The sequence below is a fragment of the Ixodes scapularis genome, unplaced genomic scaffold (genome assembly GCF_016920785.2).
Source record: "Ixodes scapularis isolate PalLabHiFi unplaced genomic scaffold, ASM1692078v2 PGA_scaffold13__105_contigs__length_92229423, whole genome shotgun sequence".
NCBI lineage: Eukaryota > Metazoa > Arthropoda > Arachnida > Ixodida > Ixodidae > Ixodes > Ixodes scapularis.
The window spans coordinates 88,524,921-88,545,847 of NW_024609839.1; the positions used below are offsets into that span (position 1 = coordinate 88,524,921).

Genomic DNA, 20,927 nt, shown 5'->3' on the forward strand with positions numbered 1-20,927 from the left:
GGCTACCTGAAGTGGCTTACCCCTTAAATGAGTGAACAACTTATTTACTTTCAGTGAACAGCTGGTACAACTTGGCATGCTGAATGCGTAAGTATGTGGGTCAATGTGTATATTTGTAAATGTATATGTTAGTGGTAATTGTAACATTTTTGGAGGTTAAGGAGAGCCACGGCGCCGTAGAAAGGCAAGTTGCCCATTCCCAAGAAGGTGTGCGGCGCCGCATGTAATAGTGAAGTGATGAGATCGTGCACAGATGACAGAGAGGTGCTGGCGGTATTTATATGGAGCTTGTGGTCGAGGGTACTGGACTGATTTTGTCATTGTTTTATTTTTGCGCGTATGCAAGTGCAGTGTTGTACTTGATTCGTTTGTGCATGACTAATGTGAAATAAATATGCCTCGAAATATTTCGGTTGGCACCTCTCGACTCCTTACTGGACGGCTGGACGTCTCGAAACAGAAGGACAACGAACACACACGACTCCTTATACAGCTGAAAGCGAAATCGCACATCGCAGGCATATAGAACATTAGGGACTTGTAGCAAACCGTTACCGTGTTCCGCGTACTGCACTATCGGATCCTTTCAAGCATGCTTTTTAAGCGCGCGCCCGGAGTGATACCGTGATTGCAGGGCGCGCGCTTGAAAGCATGCTTCGAAGGCTCCGACAGTGCGGTACTCCGAACAGTGTAACGGTTTGCTAAAAGTTCCTATTATTACACTACCGGAACCGGGCTTGCTGCTCAGGTGCCTCCATCCACCACGACCCCGAACCGATCGTACGACAACCGCCCTACAAAACTTGAGGGGCGCCATGTGGGATTTTTTTATGGCTTGGCATAGAAACGGCTTCAAACTAAGCTACTACGTACCAAACCCGTTATATAAAAAAAGCGTTTTGAAAAAAAAAAAAAAAAAAAAAAAAACAGATACGTATTTTAATAATAGCATGATCAGAAGTTAACATGACTTTATGAACTTACCGAATATAAAATAATATGTTGACTCGCTCAAATAATGAGAGCCCCCCACCACGGACGTGGGATTCGGCGCTACTGTACAAAGGTCGACTCCCTTGGCCCTCTGGGAAATGTCCGAAGGTTGACTTAGTCACTGACAAGACGAGAAGCGCAAAACGTCTCTTTCGATTGCCTCCAGTACGCGCTCGTCACCTCTAGTCCTTCTTTTGGCAGCGTCTGCGTGCTTGAAGCTCTCGAGACTGGGAAGCGTCATCGAAGGTCGGATCCTCTGCCTGGAGTCAAGACAACTGAAAGGTTTCAATTCGCTGCCGTTCTTATCCTGGAAATGACTGTGTGCCGAGAAAATGAGGACGAGGAGGACACGAGAGCGGGCGGGGACGTCACAACGCCGGGTTCTGGTTGGAACGATTAGAGTGGGCGGACCTAGAGCTGCCTTTCTATGCACTGCAGGCGTCGAACTCGTTTGAACGCGGAACGCCGGCGTACGGAGTTTGGCTCTCGCATTCGAACTCGTTCGACCAGTGAAGTGGACCCAAAGGCCGCTAGCTTTAGGCCTACCCACTAATCGTTCGAATCAAAAGTCGGCGTTCTGACGTCCCTCAGTTCCTCACAGTACGCACGCTCTTGTTCGCAAAATAAACAACGAGCCCAAACAACTACTTCCACCAAACACTGCAAGCACCGGCCTACAGCATGGGGACAACAGCGGCCAGCTAGGCCGCCAAGCAAGAAATGCTGGATCACTGAGCTGTGGACGCGTCTGCTGCGTCTGATATTCCGCATAGAGGAGCAACAGCGCGTGCTTAGAAGACGTTCCACAGCCCAGCACACAAAAATGGCAGCGTGCAGGAGGCGATTCTTGCAAAGGTCTATAGGACTACGCCGAGTCCGCCGATACATCTTCGGCTCGGAGATATAAGACAACGTCCCGCACGCCGAAAAAGAAAGTGACGGTCAATCCTTTTGCCGAAGGCGGCGAGGAGGGAACGCGTCCCAGCGAAGGGCAGCGGAGTCACCCGAGAGGGCCCGTCCCGATCTCCCGCGGCGCACGAAGGATTAGGCCGTCGGGGACCCACGGGGAGCGGACTGATCGGCCGTCACAGCGGCGGCTTCTTTGTCTCGGCGCCCAGGCGGAGAACCGACCAGCCGCGAAACTGGCGTGTCGAAGCGCCGACAAATGGCCGCCCCAGCAGCAGCCGGGAACGCTTTCGCGGAACGGGGTGCTCATTCACAATCCTCGGCGAACGGCTTGCAGCTGGCCCCCTCCCCCAAGGAACCACCCAGAGACAGCCGTGCCCCAGACAAAATCGTCGAATACTCTCGTGCTTTTTGTTGGTTTGTTTTTGTTTGCAAGCTTGTTTTGTTTTATGAGCCATTACAATAATCGTAGACAAAATATGGCAGGGCGCAGAGGGCAATTATAGGCGGTGGTGGCAGTTAAACCACGACTGGACGATGTAGTAACCACTGCCACCCAGCACCCCATCGGTGTCAACGAACGCAATAATAGCCCTTCTGCGCGACGCCATGTTTGTCTACTGGGCTGTGGAACGTGTTCTGAGCATGCGCAGTGTAGCTATAGCCTGTGGAATATAAGACGCCGCGCATGCGTCCACAGCCCACTGACCCGACATTTTTCGTCCGGACAATAAGCCCTAGAAAGGTAGTATCATAGCCACCTCTATACCCACAAAGCCTGGCAGTTTGACGACGGAGCCATAGAGTGCCCGGTCGCAGATTTGGAGCGCGAGCATCTGGTAGCACAGAGCATCAAACAGCCATTTCTCGCGGAACCTAGACGTCAGCGCACAGCTTTTGCAGCGGCGAGGACCCGAACCACACATGTTCGCGCGGGAGAAGTGTGCTGCGGCCTCTCGCCGCAGCGGGGCGCCAGTCACATGGCTCTCTTCTCATCCGTTTTCTGCCGCTCCACCTCTTTCATTTCGGTGGCCGCTTCTCGTGGCGATCTGCCAGGCTTTGTCAGTATAGGGGAGGCTATAGTAGTACAGTTCTTGAATATTCATTTGAGAACGAGACAATTACACGGATTGTCCGAGGAAACCAGCTAGTGGGTTACTTTCTAATCACGCCGTCAATGGACGAAATTTTCTTTTCATTCTGCAAGGTGCATTCGAGAAAAAACTCTGGAACTTAAATTACGATCATTTGTCTTTAGCAAAAGCAAACTCCACTCTCACCACAGGTTGCAGGAAGCTATAAAAACGTCAAATTGCATGCGGGTACATCGGTCAGCATTCCAGCCCAACAACTGGAGAACCACGGGCCATAAGGAAGGTTCAAGATTCGTAACATAGTTATAGCATACAAGAGGTCCCGTAGGTTTAGCATTCATTTGCCTCCTTTTATTCTCAAAGTATCAAATCTGACACATATCGAAGTGTTGTAAATGAAGAGAAATGAACACTAAAGGATCTATTTTTTTTTTCTATCTCGCTTGAACGAGACGATTAAACACCACCTAGAATTAGCAAAGCTCGTGAACTAGAATTTTGACGCCATCGCAGCGATATAGAGAGCATACACAAGTTGGACACGAGCGCGTTCGGCGGGGTTTCGTGTCCAATGAACGCGTCGAAGGACGCTCGGTATCAGGCTCGGGCCCAATCGCCGAGTTGACGCCATTCTACCGCGACCACGTTCCATGGAGGGAGTGAAGGCTGTTCACAGGTTTCGGTTATCCTAAAGCCGGAGTCACACCGCTCATACACCATACAAAAAACAGCAAACACGAGCCACCGCGATATCCGAGGTTCGAATGCCGCGTGACAAGTTTCCTCCTTGAACACATTGCCATGCGGCATTCTAAGCACAGATCTCGCGGTGACATCCGTCCTTTGAACGATGTATAAGCGGTGGCTTAAAGGGGCTGTGCAACGACATTGGGTAGGAATATTTCTTACTTTACACCAGCTTACTGGCACTAGTGGGTCCCAAGAATACTCGAAGGCAACACCACTGACCAAGAAGCGTCTTCGTCGCGGCGGAGTTCAAAGGATGAAAGCAGAGCTTTTCTTCCAGTCTCTCCTCCCAAAGCCGCCTTTTGCTCCTTCGCGAAATTTGATGACGGAGCTGTGGGGACAATGGCAACAGTACGACTCCCGGGAATGCGTCATCGAGCTTTGCGGTGACGATATTCAAATACTGCTCACACAGTGGACGCGAAGACTGCGTACGCATTCGATCTGGGCTCGTGACAATCGATGCCTCCACATAGATTCGGTTAGTGGCCCATGTCCAATCGCTGCAACGACGACAGTAGCCGAGCCATAACAATGGCTGGAACTCAGCGAGTGTCCTGTGCTTTGCCAACCCCAGCGCGTGGCTATGATCAACATTGGCGGCATATAATCGGCTCCAGATCACATGGCCACTAGTTCTGGCTGCGAGTTGAGGAAGTGAACGGTGCGTTTTCTTTTTTTTTTTTTTTCTGGAACTTCTATTGCGCGGGGTGAAAAACGAACGCGTGCGCAAAGTACAAAAATTGTTGCATCGCCCCTTTAAAGGGGCACTGACACCCCAAAGGTCGTATTTATTTTTATTGTCTAAAACGATGCAAGTTGCAGTCATAGACACGCAAAAAAAACCGTTTGATTCTCCCGCTTTCGCCTCCTCGCTTCTTTTGATTCGTGACGTCAAGAATCATGAAATTTAGAAGCTTTGTAGGCGACATCTTTATGACATTTAATAACGGCAATCCTAAAACATGTTTCTTAACGCAATTGCGAACGCAATACGGCCCTTCTTTTTGAAATACCAAAAATCGGGAGTTCGTTGTGGTGCCGTCTCCTGGATTTGTATCCTCCAACGGAAAACAGGCGACACCGCTCAAAACCGGTCCGCCGCAACGCCGGCGCTCGCTCCTTTCCTCCTCGCTTTGGGTCGCCATGGCAACAGCAGGGAGTGGTGAAAGAAAGTGGACTCTCAGGACTCCGCAATATTTGACGTCAAGGCACCGGCGCCGATCGCGCGGGAACTTCGAATTCGGCATTTGGAAATTGTTTTTGTACTTCACAAATACTGAATTCCCAAATTTCAAATTTTGAGGGTAATGTCCCGGCATCGTTTACAATCGTTTCGGATAATAAAAAAAAATATGATTTTGATGTGTCAGTGCCCCTTTAAGGCGGTGTTCGGTGTGCGTGTAGTGTAAGGGATTGAGCCCAACGACTTTAAGACAGGTGCTCAAACCGCCATCCAGTCCAGAGAGATCAAAAGCAGCTCGGCGTGTCGCCCAATGACCGATCAATCACAGCGGAACATATTGAAGGAAGAGCAACCAACAGCGCGCTACTTTGCTGCCATGCGCGAGAGCGATGGAAGCAAACTTGGACGAAACTCGACAATGCGACGATTGACAGCCCGCCCAGATCGCGTATCGGCCATCAACTTCGTGACAACAGAAATTCGCCGAAGCCCACTCGTAACGAAGATAAGTGATTTCAGGACTCGTCAAGGAGAAGTGATACGCCGCCACCAACGACGCAGTGAATCCTATACGCGCGCCTCTACCGCGGATCAAAGCTGGGCACTCCTCCCCTCTTCGGAAATCCAGAGCAAAGTTGTGCACTGGCGTTATCTTCCAGGTTTCGGAATGCATGGAAGCACGCCGACGGCGGGTACACGAAATATTGGCTTCGGGAAATGCGTAAAACAACGAAAGAAAAATAAACACGCATAGGCCAGAGCAAATGAGCTTGAGCTGGCCACCTTGGAAGAGCGCATCGAGAAGGGGGCGTAGCCTCCCTAGCCGCTAATACGGAACTGGTGCATGCTCCGGCCTTGCCAATGGAGCGTGCCGACCTGTCTGTCTTCTCAGCGGCGCCTTTAAGTCTAACCATCAACGTGCGTCAGGGAGACAGGTCCTCGTCAAGTTACACCAACAGCTTTTTGTCCTTGTTTTCTCTTTTTAGTACAAACCGAAAAGGGAAATAAAAGCCACATTAGATCACTTGCAGGTGGATAAAACACTGTTTAAAGGGGAAATAATACGACGAATACAAGCTGTTACTCAAAACGACTTCCAACGTCACTGCCCGTGCAGTTTTTTGCTAGATTTTTCATTAGAGCAGTTTTACTCCGATAGCATTCTTCAGCTACTTCACCCGGTTTTCGCCACACGCTCTCTGACCTCGAATGCGCCGTGCTTATGCGCGGCGCCTCCGCATACAACGTCGTCCGAGAGGTGATCCTAGGCGCCGTTTTTGAGGTCGTCCTTGATATCGTCTTAGAGGTCGTTCTAGAGGTCGTTTTTGACGTCATCCTCCAGGACGTCGTCCTTGAGGTCTTCCTAGACGCCGTCTATGATGTCGTCCCCTAGGACATCGTCTCGACGTCCTCCGAGCAAGCAGGAAATCCCGCGCCGCGCATACACGAGGCGGCAGTACGCACACATTCATATTGGCGCCCTTGTTACGAAGCAATTATCCGTTTGAGTTGAGCTAGTTGGTACATGGTCAATGATGGGGGTGAAACAGCTTGAACATTAAACGATTACACAGAGACAGAATATTAAACAGTTAGACCGACACGAGACAATCACTCAATTGCGAAGTGGCGCGGACGTCAATGTTTGCGTCGTAAACCATTGGTAACATAATGTGCTTACTCAAAATTTGCGTCGTCGTATTCACAGTGAGCTGCGTCTTGAGTCTGATGACGAATGCTATCGCAATTCATTGACAATCAACGATAGTCATTACTGAAGCCAATTTTTATATTTCGTTTCCCCTCTAAGTGCAGACGCAGCCCACGCTACGAGTCGATGAGACCAAGCAAGCAGCGGCTAAAAAAACGCCATGCCATGGTGTTCGTCAGGTTTTTAAATGTGATCTTTCAATTCTACGCTAACCAGGCTCAGTGACACGCGCTTTTAGCATGTATGTTCGTGGTTATATGTGTTCGTGCCTGCGAGTGCGGTCGGACATATCACGACACAAGGTATAAAAGGTAAAAGGCAAGCTCAACCGATGCAAGACTGAGTCCGCATTTTCCGAGCTCCTCTCACGGGGCTTCGGAAATCGCTGTCATTTCGGATTAGCCCGAAAACACCCAGTCATCGTCAAGGCAAGGTGATGTACTTTCGAACGAGGTAAACCAACCTCCGTTCCAGATGGCGCAAGCTATAGGCTCCGACCTACTGGGACCACAGCCTGAACAGCACACAACAAGCAACGACAGTCGCAGTCAGCCAGACTCACCCAAGTGATCGCTGTGCCTCTCGGCGGTGAAACACAACGGAAACCTTGGCCGCGGCACTCAGTTTGCTTTCGTTCCTGCGAGCAACAGAAAAATAAAAAAAAATAACCAATAAACCCGGAGACAACATCCGGAACTCAAACTCTCGCTGCGATGATCGTTCAGACAAAACGCGCTCGCCTGTCAGCCGTTCTACGCCTTTGACGCATGGCACCCCTCGCCTCTTACCCCTCCCCACGTTAAACGTTCGCAGTACGGGAACTGTTGCTTCTTTGAGTACCTTTGGGAGTCCTCCAACAACGGCTTCGGACGGCCCGGGACAAACTATGCAAACTATCGACGTTGACCATCTCGTGCGAGGCTCCAGACCGCTTTAAAGACACTTAAGAAAGATCGCTGAGGGGTGCGCTCGCGACGCACAACAAGACACGGCCGAAGCGATCAACCCGCCAACTCTCTCGAGTAACCCCTTCGAAAGCCCCGCCCACCCTTGTCCCCCCGACGCCTAAAAAAACAAAAAAAGCACACAACCAAAGCAACAATGGACGCTGCGCGTGCAGTCCCCAGAGCACAAAGCGTTTTGCTTCGTCGTCCCCCCGAGGGAAGTAGTCGTACGCCGCATGGCGCCCTTGTGGCTACCAAAGGCTTTCTTCCGTGTCGCTGTTGTTGCTGTTCGGAGAAGGTGGGTCCGCGATACACAGTGAGAGAGCGTGAAGAAAAGGAGTGATCCGAAAACAGTCCCACCCCTATTTTTGACGCCTTCAAAAGCCATCGATAGACTGTTTCTTTCCTGTTCGCCCAAACAAATGGTTGCCTTCTCCAGAACTATCTTCGATGGCCCGCAAGTAATCCGCCCGGTACTGGACTCGCAGGGGCCTCTCGGCTCGCGCAGCACGAGCCCGGACCGAAATGAACTATGTACCCCTATTTGGTGTTGATTTTTCTTCTTATTTCGTTCGTTGTGTGCCGCTTGCTGCGTATTTTCCCCACATATAGGCCGAATCGTTCGCTGGAAAAGCAGCGCGGGCACGCCTGAAAGCGTTCTCGAGACTCGAAGTTTGCTTCGTTCCAACTTACAAACAAGACCGACTAGCTCAGATACCCAGCAGCATTGTACAGGCTCTTCAAAAGCAGCAAAACCAGGAACTGCAAGCCCCTTCCTGGTTTCTTTCTTACTTTCGGGGCGACTGGTGGGTAAGCAAAAGCACGTTCCGCCCCGCACAATACTGACAATGACAGTAACTTGAGCACAAAGCTCCTCAAATCCACAGAGCGAAACGTCGGCTTCCGGGGCCCTTTCTGCTCCAACTTATTCCCACCAACTTCCCCCCCCCCCCCCCCCCCCTTCACGTCACGTATCTTCTGGGCACTCAAAGTAAGAAAGACTAAGCGTCCGTGTTCCCCGCTCTCCCCAAATTCAAAACAGGGTTGGCTAAACGTTCCTTCTAACTCGGCGACTGTTTAACCAACGCGCTCTTCTATAGACCAGCACGCGGCCCTGACGTCACGCAGCTGCGGTGGCGCTGTCGACGTCACTGCGCATGCGCAGACGCTTCACTTCACCCGAATTTTGTTTCTGCGCACGCGCAATGCCCCCACCTGGTGTGGGCAAAGGAGGGCTTGTTTGTAAACAGCGTGTCGGTCTATAGCTCTTCAAAACGAAGGTATTTCTCCGAACGGTTCGCTGTCCTCAGATACGGACGTCACGATGGGTCGGTTGATTTGATCTACGAAAGCGAACTCCCTCCTTGAGGCGTGTACAAGGTGTGAGTGGGTGAGGTTTCCGGCCGTTATATGAGATGCCCGAGTCACGCAAACTCCAGCGTATCGTCTGCTGCGGCTGCCAAAAGCAACCCGGGGTATCTGACAAAGCAGCCATCTCGCTGTCGCGTGGGGCACCAAAGGGAACGGACACGAGAACGTGTCGCAACTTACCGACGACGCGAGGCGCACCAGCACGCAAGCTACGCTTCGTCTAGAGACCTAAACCGACACTGCGGTGGGAGTTATGAGCTCGCCGCACCAATGAACCGCTTGCCTTTCACGGGCACCTGAGGCAGCTCTCTGCGCGGTAGTGTGGGCCAGAGCGTGATACCGTGGCGAAAGATAAAGCTATCACTGGTCCTACGATCACGTAGCTTCCATCGCAATGTCAGCAATATGCTCTCTGAAACGCGCACACACGCATTCAGAAGCACGGACTCACGCATGGAGCGCTTCTTCAAAACCTGCGCACATCCAAGATAAAAAAAAAAGGAGAGAGAAATGCCAGAGGCATGCTCTCCGCAAGCCACTGCCTTTGATTTATAACCGGTCTCCCCGAAAAATGTTAACTTTTTTTTTTGTTACTTCTTCTTCGAGTAGTCTCCAGCCGGCACGAACTAATCCGGCGGGGGTAACTCTAGATCCCTCAATTCGCCACGTCTCGCACATTAAGAAAGCCAGCCCGAAAGAGCACGGCCCGCCAGGTTGTGTACTCGGCGTTGAGAGCGAGTTGCCGGTTTGTGTGAGCACCATTAGAGACGCAGAGATGGCCAAGGTCGTCGCGTATAGACGAATTCCACCGGATATTGAAACATAAGTTCTCGGCTGTGAAGAGAGGGCCGGGGTATCGTGTTTCCCTGTTGTCTTGGGAGGATCCAAGACCCGACGAAAAATCATCGCGTCAAATCGCTTATGTATAAAAAAAAAACAAAAAAACGTGCTGTTATGCGCCGAGTAACACCAACTCTTATGCCTATTTCTTTATTTACTCGATCACGCGCAGAACACGACCTATTGGTCACTAGTATAGAGTATGTGGGGAAGAGAACATAGACTAAGTCGAGACAGGTATACCGCTATGTCCGAGTCCCACTAGAGCGACAAACATAAACAGCCGACACCGACAAGCCCCAAGCGCGTGCAGCCTGCACGCGAAGCTATCTTTGGGCTTGCAATCACTCGTGATTGCTTTACATACGAGCACCGATAGACTGCAAGTCAGTCAAAGATTAATCCGCGTGCATGGTGTTTGGGGCCTGTGGCGGTGCCAGTTGTTTATGATTGTCGCTCTAGTGGGACTCGGGCATCAAGGGTCGCTTTACATCCGATAGTGCACCCAAAGCGAGTTCTCCTGTGAGGAACGCGTAGCGGCGTCCCCCGCCAACCCTAGAAGACACTGTCGCCTGGCAGGAGTCAACGTTATTAGATTAGCTCAGTTACGAAACTGCTCATAGATGCTGCTTGCACGAGCCCCCCTTCACTCACCACGACTCGCCTCCCGTCGTTCGAAGCGCCGGACGGCTCCTATGGTAACTGCAGTGTATTCGATGGAATACCTACGTTTCGAAGCACAGCGCCTAGATGGCGTTCCACCGTATACTCTATGGAATGCACAGTTCTGAAGTGAAAATCTAGATGGCGCTTCAAGCGACGGGAGGCGGACTGAAGTAAGTGAGGGGGGTACCCCCTTTCGCGGAAGTTCCACAACTCAAAGCTCCGCCACAACTGAGGTAAGCTAGTAGCGTTGGCAGGAGCCAAGTGCGCGTGCTTTGTCTGATGTCACAGGGCGGTGCACGCGCGAGTGCGCGCGCGAGTGCGCGCGCGAGTGCGCGCGCGAGTGCGCGCGCGAGTGCGCGCGCGAGCGCACGCGAAACGGAGTTCTTTGTCTGGCACAACGCCGACACAGCGAATGCAGCTGAGAAGTCTCTCTAATGGCGCATTCACCGCTCATTCACACTGGAAGCGGATCCGCGTTCGGAAAGCGGTAGCGAACGCGGTTGTATAAAGATTCAGTACAATTGCACGCGCACTCGATGTCATCGAGTGCGCGTGCATTTCTACTGGATCTTTATACAACCGCGTTCGCAACCGCTTTGCGAACGCGGATCCGCTTCCAGTGTGAATGAGCGGTCACACTGGAAGCGGATCAGCGTTCACGAAGCGATTGCGAACGCGGTTATATAAAGATCCAGTAGAATTGCACGCGCATTCGATGACGTCGAGTGCGCGTGCAATTGTACTGGATCTTTTCACAACCGGGTTCGCAATCGCTTTGCGAACGCGGATCCGCTTCCAGTGTGAATGCGCCATAAAGCCGGGGTCCAACCGCTCACACCTCATAGACCCGTTGCTCTGGGGTAGGGGGCGCGAGCGCCCCCGGAAGACTCACGCAAGACGCGACTATGTTATGCTGGCTGCACCATCCATGGGGCGCTGTAACGTTCGATTTCGCACGTGCCACGTTCGAATAGAGCACCGTGGAATAGAGGCATCGGTCAGTATCTGTAGATGCGCGGTAACAAAACGTGAAAAAAAGAAAAAAAGATTATGCAGCTTGCAGCTGCAGCGTACCATTAAACATTCGTTTCATCTTTGCTTTCGTTCATAGCTTCCGTGAGCACGTATGTTTCACTTTACGTGATAGCGCAGCCCAAGCTACTTGCAAAAGCACGTCCTCCTGAACGATGCTCACACTGCATGTGCGCGTGTACTTGACAGGGACGCTGAGAGCTTACAGCTCGCTCTTGTAGACTCTCCTACGCTGGCACTTAGAATGGAACAGAGTATGAAAAAAAAACTGTAATGGGGAAGCGTATTGACGCTAACACGAGCCAAATATTCTATTTTGCTCGCCTAGAGCGCTGATCAAAACTTGAGAGCTACGGGCCTATACAAAAGACAGTCTGCAAACACCAGTCACCGCAATATCCGTGGTTCGAACGCCGCGTGCCAAGTTTCCTTTTTGAACTCTACTGTCATGCGGTGGCATTCGAAGCACGGATCTCGAGGCGACTCGCGTTCGAATCTGTATGCAGATTGTCTTTTGTATGCTGGATAAAGTCTGACCCCGGCTTAACAGCTAGTGCAATAAGCCAAAGGCCACTTAATACGTCCTGCCCTCATTACACCGCAGCCAATCAGACGTTTAGTCCCAAAACACGGAGCTAAGCTAGCCCTGACTCCCAGTTCAACCGTGCCCACTCATCGCCATCATCGCTTATCGCCGTGGATATATTGCAAAATCTGCATGTCGCCGAACAAACACCCTATAATTTAAGTACAATTATAAAAACGAGGCATTTCTTTCCCATTCTTTTGGTTCGTACAAGGAGGAGAAAACGGGGACAAAAGTATTTCTTACAGCTTCACGAAATCCTTATCCGAAGGGTGTTTAAAGTAAGGTACAATCGTAATTTCTTTCCTGCATGTTAAAAAACGAAGCTCACTAAACGCTGATAAAATTGCACCGTTCAGTTCGTGGGTGACTATGTCATGAAGCAGACGCAAAGTTCTGTCGATATCAGACTGCGCTTGGGTGGGAAAATTAAATGCCGACAAGAGTTACTTTCAGTGACCTAAACACACAATACTGCCAGTTCCGAAAAAGCATGTTCACTATTTGCAAGAAACTGTTGAGATTAGTCCTATTCTAAAGTCAGCCAAGTACCGCCTAAACTACAAAATCAGGAGGACTGTGTTTTCTTTCTCTGCGATCGAATTCGATTGTAGAGAACACGGCAGTGACGTTTTGCTGAGAATTTTACCCCCAACTTTTACGGCCTCAGCTGGCGCTCCAAAGAAGTACATTTCGGCACATGCAGCTTATCTGTGATGACTCGTTTATGTTAACAGTGTTCCCCTAGCTAAGCATCTATGTTTTCTCTATGAGGTGAATATGCGCATGTACGGTGTTATTTTTTCCTTTTTTTAATCAAGACGGTGTCATGCTATTACAACTAGAACTCTGTCGATTTTCACCAAAATAAAATGGGTTGTATGTTTATACAGCCTAGAACTTGGTCTACCTCAACGGGCGACTGGTTTCCCAGCTGTAGATGAGCAATTCAGCCAGTGCAGCACAACCGCTAGCCTGGGGTCTTTACCTTGCACCACTCAGTAGTGATCCACGACCGCACGCCGGTACAATGTGCTCATCCAGATCGAAACGGGCAGGGGGCGGGGATTCGATTTCCACAGCCCGCCGAAAGAAAGAGCAAAAAAAAGGAGAACAAGCGCACACGCTCCGCCGAAGAATGCACGCTTAAATAGAGAGCCTGAAAGCGAGACGACTGAGCAAAGAGACAAGAGACAGACGCCAGGCATTGGGGGGCCCCTCGAACTCCCAAGGAACAAGCGACGTCTCTCAACGACAGAGACCCAGACAAGAAGAGCCAATCCAAAGTAAACCGAGTCAAGTCAATCCAGACCAGAGAGAGAGGCCAACAGAGATGCCCGCACACCGAAAGGAACCGAGAAGGACCACCCCGAAAAATAATAACGGACGCTCTAGGGGCTAAAAGCCCTAAAGCAGGCGTCGCCACCGAGGGCACGGAGACCGTCCTGGGAGAATAAGTATACACGGCCCGTCTCACGGGTGGTCTCGCCAGCTCTCGGCGGGCACGAGACTCTACGATACGCCACTCGACCTCCTCACGACTGCCGTTTAACAACGCAAAACAAAAAACGCACAAAAAATGATCCACCCCTCCGATAATCGTAACAAAATAACAGGTTGCTGCGCGAACTTAAAGGTTTCTTCGATGATCATCATTAGTGGACTTATTGAAAAGGTAAATACCCCGACCATAAATAGCCGCCCTCTCCTCCCTCTTGGTAAACGATACTTGCCGGTAGACACGACCAAGGAAGCAAAAAAAAAAAAACTAAAAACAACACACACAAGAAAAACCGTCTTGTAACTACGGCGTGCTGTGCGGTGACGATCAATTCGGGAGGCCCGAATGTATGTGCACGTGGATGTACGTCTGTGGGTGTAGTTGACAGCAACGCTTTTTGGGGGGTCACGGGGGGGGAGGACCCCTGGCGAGGAGTGGAGAAATGGGAGGGAGGGAGGAACAGGCAGGATTGCGAAGGACGTTCCATTGGCCTCATTACATCGATTTGGAAAGTTATTAGCCGTCAAACTGCGGTTTTCAAGGCCGTCTCCGACGCATCCTATAAATAACGGGGCCACTTAAACTGATCTAAGTAACAAGATGCGCTTTGAAAAAGAAAACTTCGTTGCGTCATCGCGGCCGGTGTGCATCGTGAAGAAGTGACACACACTGCGCGACACTGTTAGCGCGAACAGAGCATCGGCGCGAGGGATCTTTTGCCGAGTGGGCCAGCGCACAGCAGCTCGGAACACGTGGAGCGAAAGATCGCGCTGCAGAACGCAGGGATCCTGGGTTCGAGCCCCACCCCCTGCCCGTTTCGATCTGGATGAGCGTCGTACCGGCGTGCGGTCGTGTATCACTACTGCGTGGTACACGTTAAAGACCACAGGCTACCGGTCGTACTGCACTGGCTAAATTGCTCATCTACAGCTGAGAGACAGGTCGCGCCCGTTGAAGAAGACTAAGTTCAGGCTGTATAAAGTTAAACATAGGCACAACCCCAAGAGCAGTGGCGCTATTTTTGCTTCGAAGGAGTACTGTAATGGTAGTGAATTTCACCGCTTCAGGTTATTGCCCCAAATGGGCACTTTCCAGCCCGCTGGAAATTTTGATGACGTTCTTCAAATTCTAAGGAAAGAAATAATACTGGCAGTTGCTCGTTCGCTTTAGGAGTGTCGCGCAAATATTCACAGACGTGCAAGGCGCTACTTCGCTAGCAACGTGTTTCTGCAATAAGGATATTTTTGGTGATGATGTTCTCGCTAAAAAGACGTTTGGGGTCAACCTTTGTGATGAACCAGTACGCGCTAGTCTTTTTTAGTTCAGAGACGCTTGCTTGCAGGTGACGAAACTACAGCACAGCGTGTGTGCTGCTTTGCTCTTCTAAACGTGACGCAGTCTCATGTTCTCGGAGAAAATAGCATCGAACTATCGATCCACAGCCAATAAGACTGGAGCATTTGCCGACAAGAACACCCAGGCAGGAAATAGTAAGTGGCTTACTATTGCCTGCGTTTCTGAAGTTGTCGGCGACTCTAGTGGTCTAGGTAGAATCGCTCTTGCGCAAAAATTGTGGGCAAGAGGAGACGCCGTGCAGGCGCTCTCTCTGCCCCTGACAGGCTTCTTTCCGATGGACGAGGTCGTCGTGGTAAGCGCGGAGAGGTTGCCGATGCCCGCCGCCTGTCCAGGGCGGTTATTGGTAGCGCTCGAAGAGCAACCGCGTGCGTCGCGTGTTCAGAACGGACTTTTGGTGGTTTGGTTCGGCTGGTTAGGGGGCTGTTCGTCCGCTGACGTGAGCCTTCGAAGGTGACGGGTTTAGGAGATGCGCACGAACGGATTGAAGCCCGTCACGGGTGGAGCGGTGAGCGCTCGATAATTGAACGCGAGCCGAGTGATGGTTACCTAACTCCCGTAGCGCGATAACAGAATGGGCGTTCATTAGTTACGTACCTCGTACGGCGACCGACCCCACCTCCCCTTCCCTCTTCATTGGTAGTGAGGAGCTGTCAATATGACCATCCACGCTTCCATGCGAGAGAGAGAGAGAGAGATAACGTAGGTAGTCTGGTATTAGTGCGCGCGGAGCTCGCTCCTGTGCTGTGTGTGTGTATACGAGGGACTGCTTTGCCTCGTGGCATTTGGTCCGGGACTCCCTGCAAGCCAAGTTGCTTTACCCGCTCCGGCAGCGGGCAGCCGTTTCCGGCACAGGTTTATCAGCTGTTTCGCGTCCCCCGAGTTTAATTGCTTCCTGTCGTCTTCTTCGACGGGAAGGGGGGGAGTCCTCCTCCGGGCCGCTAACCTGGCCGCTCCTCGTCTTTCCCCCGCCGCTGACGATGCGTCTCTCGATCCGGCCGCCTTCGAAACAAGTCCCACACCGCACTCCCTCCGCAAGCCGTTCCCCGCCATGTTCCGTCTCGAGCAGCACTGCTCGTACGTACATCGTACTAAGGACTAGACACGATGACAGAAATACCTGCGGAGACGCCTTTAGCAATCTTCCAAGCTCATACATATATACGCTTCGAACACGGCTTCAGACAATATGTTTGCGCGACCAATGTGACTGTCGTGCGAGGAAGAAACACGCCTTGGACAATGTCTACAGACTGCCTTTGGTAATACGTATTAGCGGCGTGGCTGTTGCTTTACGCCGGATGGATGGATATTAAAGGCTATACCCTCTGTAACGGGCGCTAGCTTGCGCCACCTAGCCTAAGTCTAAAGGCGCATTCACACTCTTGCAACCGAGTACGACCGAGAAAGACTTCTTGGGACCGGATGCGCTGAGCGGAGCTGGTCCTAAGAGATTGCAAGAGGCTTAAAGGAGCTGTGCAACGATATTAAATTGGAATGTTTTTCTCTCTAGACGAGCTTACCGGCACACCTGGGACTCAAGGATACTCAAACGCAACGCCATTGGCCAAGAAACTCCTTTGTTGCGGTGTAATTTCAAAGACAAAAGCGATCATTTTCATTCAATCTCTCCTTTGCAAAATTTGATGACGTAACTCGGGGATCGCAGTACACCCAAGTGACGATATTTGAATGCGGTTCATAGATTGGACCCGAGCATTACGTGGGCACTCGACTTGGGCTCGTGACAATTGCTAGCTCGAGGAGCATTCGGGTTGTGACCCGTGTCCAATCGCTGCACCGACGACAACAGCCGAGCCATAACAATGTCTGGAACTCAGCGCGTGTCCTGCGCATTGCCAACCCCAGCGCGTGGCTATGATCCACACTGGCGGCATATAATCGGCTCCATATCACGTGGCCGCTTCTTCTGGCTGCGAGTTGAGGGGATGAACGCTGCTCGTTTTTCTTAAATTTTTTTCTGGGACTTCTATTGCGTGGGGTGAAAAACGAACGCGTGTTTCATAGGTCATTTACGTTAGGGATCCGTTTTAAGCGGTATTTGTGCACAGTACAAAAAGTGTTGCACAGCTCCTTTAAAAACCGGTTTGGTCTCTCTCGGTCGTACTCGGTTGCAAGTGTGTGAACGGGCCTTTAAAGAGACCCTACGGCACACGGTTCCCGTGACAAAAACTTGCTAACTGAATTCAAAAAAATTAGGAATAAACTAAATTCAGACTTAAAAAATGCAAAATCGGAGTATTTTCTACGCAAATTTGAAGGCAACTACGATAACCCTAGAAAGCTATGGGACATGGTAAATAATCTTACAAACAAACATAAAAGTGTGTATAGTGCGCATACAATAACTGTTGACGGTAGAAATGTAGCTGGTGAAGAACTTGCAAATATCATGAATGAACATTTTATAAATATTGGTGCTCCACGGGAACAAAATACTCACTGTGAATTCGGTGGTACAGCTAGAACATCGAATATATCAAGCTCTATAATGCTTGCACCCACATCCCCGAATGAAATAAGTAATTTGATTAAACAAATTAAAACGAGTGTAGCAGCTGGGATAGACGAAATCAAGCCCTTACCAATTAAAGTTGTGTCCAATGTAATAAGCCCGATCTTGACACATATCGTAAACATCATGCTGCAGACAGGCATTTTCCCAGATGATCTCAAAATTGCAAAGGTTAGCATGGTGTATAAGGGCGGAAATAAAAATGATCTGAAAAACTACAGACCAATATCGGTGCTGCCAATATTTTCTAAAATATTTGAAGGTGTGATAAACATTAGATTGCAAAAGTTTTTTACCAAGCACAATGTAATCACAGAGTCCCAATACGGTTTCCAAAAAGAAAAATCAACTGAATTAGCACTTACGGATATAAAAGACAGAATTATAACAAACATTGAAAATAGACTATACACGCTCGGATTATTTCTCGATCTAAGTAAGGCATTCGATTCTATACAGCATAATATTTTACTCTCAAAACTGCAGTCTTATGGTGTACGAGGAATAGCATCGAACTTAATTGAATCTTACCTTCGAAACCGTAAACAGTTTGTTTTTGTCGATAAAATCAGATCCCAGGAATTAGAAATCAAACATGGCGTACCACAAGGCTCTATATTAGGCCCGCTACTCTTCCTCGTGTAGATAAACGACATAACCGATATTCCAAATTCTCCTCATCTCGTAATGTATGCTGACGATACAAATGTCTTCTTCAGTAGCAACACAAAAGCATCCTTACAACAACAGGCTAATGATTACCTCGTGAAGCTATCAAAATGGTTGGAAGAAAACGAACTCAAACTTAATGCAGAAAAAACAAAATATATAATATTTAGACCCATAAACAAACGTGACAATAACCAAATACATCTACAGTTCAATGGCCTCCCAATAGCTCAAGTAGAAGAACAAAAGTTTCTTGGAGTCTGGTTCAATGAAGAACTCACCTGGACAACTCACATTAACAAGTTAAGGGGGGAATTATCAAGAGTGGTCGGATGCATGTATAAAATAGCAAACTTAATACCCAATTGGCTTACCAAGAACTTATACTACTCCCTGTTTTACTCGAGGCTCTGTTATGGAATTATGGTATGGGGAACAACCACGTCCACAAACTATGGTAAACTAATCGTACTTCAAAAAAAGGTTCTGCGAATTTTGGAAAACTACCGTGGAAATATTCGCGAATTTCATAGCAGCCCTTATTTTACTAAGCATAACATGCTCAAAGCAAATCAAATCTACTATTTCAAACTTATGCAGACAATACACAAAAGAAAACTCTACGGAGTGGATGACTCTGCTTCACAACTTTATTTATTGAGAAATAGTAAACGTAGAACTCCTAAGGTGCGTACGAACTATGGAAAACAAAAAATCGATTATCAGATTCCTGCATTACTAAACACTATGGAAGATTACACTGATTTTGCACTGTCATTTTATAAGTACAAGAAAGGGATAAAACAAATTATTATAGACAAGGACATTTGTTACGCGTTGTAGAAATGTTTTGTTTTTTGTTACCTTGGGTTCACCACTGGACATGTGAATACTAGAACTTCTGAGTTTTTCTTTCTTTATTTTGTTGTGTGAAATGAACATTTTTTTCAGTCCGTTGAATGAAATGTATTTTGCGTACACAGGCATGTGTGTTTGGGCAGAGGGAATGATACAATGATTGTGCCACCTTTTTGCACTTCTGTAAACTGTGGGGGGTAGAGGCCCAGTCAGGCAGAAATGCCTTTTGCCACTACCTCCCTACCGGGCATGGCCCGTGAAAAACCCAATAAACTTTCAAACTTTCAAACTATACTGCCGTGGGTAAATTTAGAGGACTCGGTTGAAATCAGCGCACGGTCGATGCGTGACAATGTCACGTCACTTGGCACCATGACGTCACGTGACCCAATTACGTCGTTTAATGAGCATGGGAGGTGAAGTGGATCAGCCAAACAACGCGGGACTTGATAATTAAGAAAACCCTAAAACAGCATAATAAAAGCACCCACTGGCGATCGACGTTTGCCACAATGTAGATACTATATAGCGTCGCGGCTAAGCTCCAACCGAACTGCATATAAAAAATTCCTTGGTTTTCCTGTAAAAAAAAAAAAAAAGCAGAAAAATCAACGAGTCAGGACGTTTGAGTGCCCTAGTGATATAAATCGGCCCACAAAAAAGAAAAGTCGCGAGTAATAAATTTCGAGGACCTTGAAGCCTAGACATAACACCAACGAGCGAGAGCGCGCATAAAACAAGTACGTGAACCAAAACACTTACGGGCACTGTCGACCCGTTAAATCGAATGATCGATCAACCGAGAAACCTCCTCGTAAAAACGCCCGAACGCAGATTCGCCCCGAAAACCCGCGGCTCGAAACATCGCAGCAGCATACCTAGCTGTCGGCCATCGAACGAATCGTCCGTGTCGTTTCAAGGCCACCCAACGACACGGGCAAATCGTTCGCGGAAAAATACGCCCCACAACCCTCCCCACACAAAACGTCCATTCAGCCTTTTCCACAGCATACATACACGCATAAACTCACCGAAAGAAACGCAAAAGTAAAAAGGGTGCGTGGGAACAGCCCGCCGAAGAAGATACATACACACAACGCACAAAGCCACACCTGCACAAAGTTTACTGGAGCTGACCCCTCACACCTTCGGCTGAACCCGTAACCGTCCGCAGCGCCCCCAAGCTCACGCCACCTTGTCTCCTAAAAAATAAACTCCGCAAAAAAAAAAAAAAAAAAAAAAAATCGAGGGGGAACCGAGGAGGGGAGGGCAGAAAATGGCCATTACACGGAAGGATGGTTTTCTTCGGAACGTAAACCGTGGGACAACACAACACACATACACGCAAGTAAAAAGAAAAAAAGTGACAAAACATTTTGTGCAGGTAACGAGGCCGGACGACATGTAACAGAGGCGCGCAGGTGCAAACGACCGTAGCGCCGGTATTCAAGCAGCGAGGAGTTACGACAAACTCTCGAGGGAGGCATGTAAAGATAGCTTTCCTTTCCAAGTTCGCTACCATTCGCTGCTACACTGTTCGTACACACACACACACACACACACACACACACACAAAATATGTTTTGCTTTAGTGTTGTTTCGTTCGTTTATTGTCGACGTCGCTGGTGGCAGCCAGGAAAGCGCTCGTTAGCGAGAGTTTCGTAAATGGAGCCATAATCACCGACAGGACTAGAACGGCAGGGAGGAGTTTCCGTTGTCCCGCCTACCCAGCAGCAGCTTTCTTCCTTCCAGAACGCCCAGCGTGCCGCGCGCAGCCAAAGCAGGGCGGAAGGCAACGAAGTCGGAAAGAGAGGCCCTGCCGTTCTCATCCTGCCAGTGGCTAGAGCAGCTGCTATGGATTGTTACCACGTGACGTCATCGCACCGTTGCTGGTGGTTCTTTCTACTTCTTCTCGCCGAAATGCCTGATCCCAA

General features: G+C 49.5%; 1 protein-coding gene across 1 annotated transcript in view; it reads right to left on the bottom strand.

Annotated features, from left to right (window-relative positions):
• Window positions 1-20,927, bottom strand: part of LOC121835581 — a 147,462-nt gene that overhangs the window by 87,714 nt on the left and 38,821 nt on the right. Inside the window, exon 2 of the mRNA XM_042290022.1 lies at window positions 7,200-7,274. The gene's annotated coding sequence lies outside the window, so the exon portion shown is untranslated. The remainder of the gene's footprint in view (window positions 1-7,199; window positions 7,275-20,927) is intronic.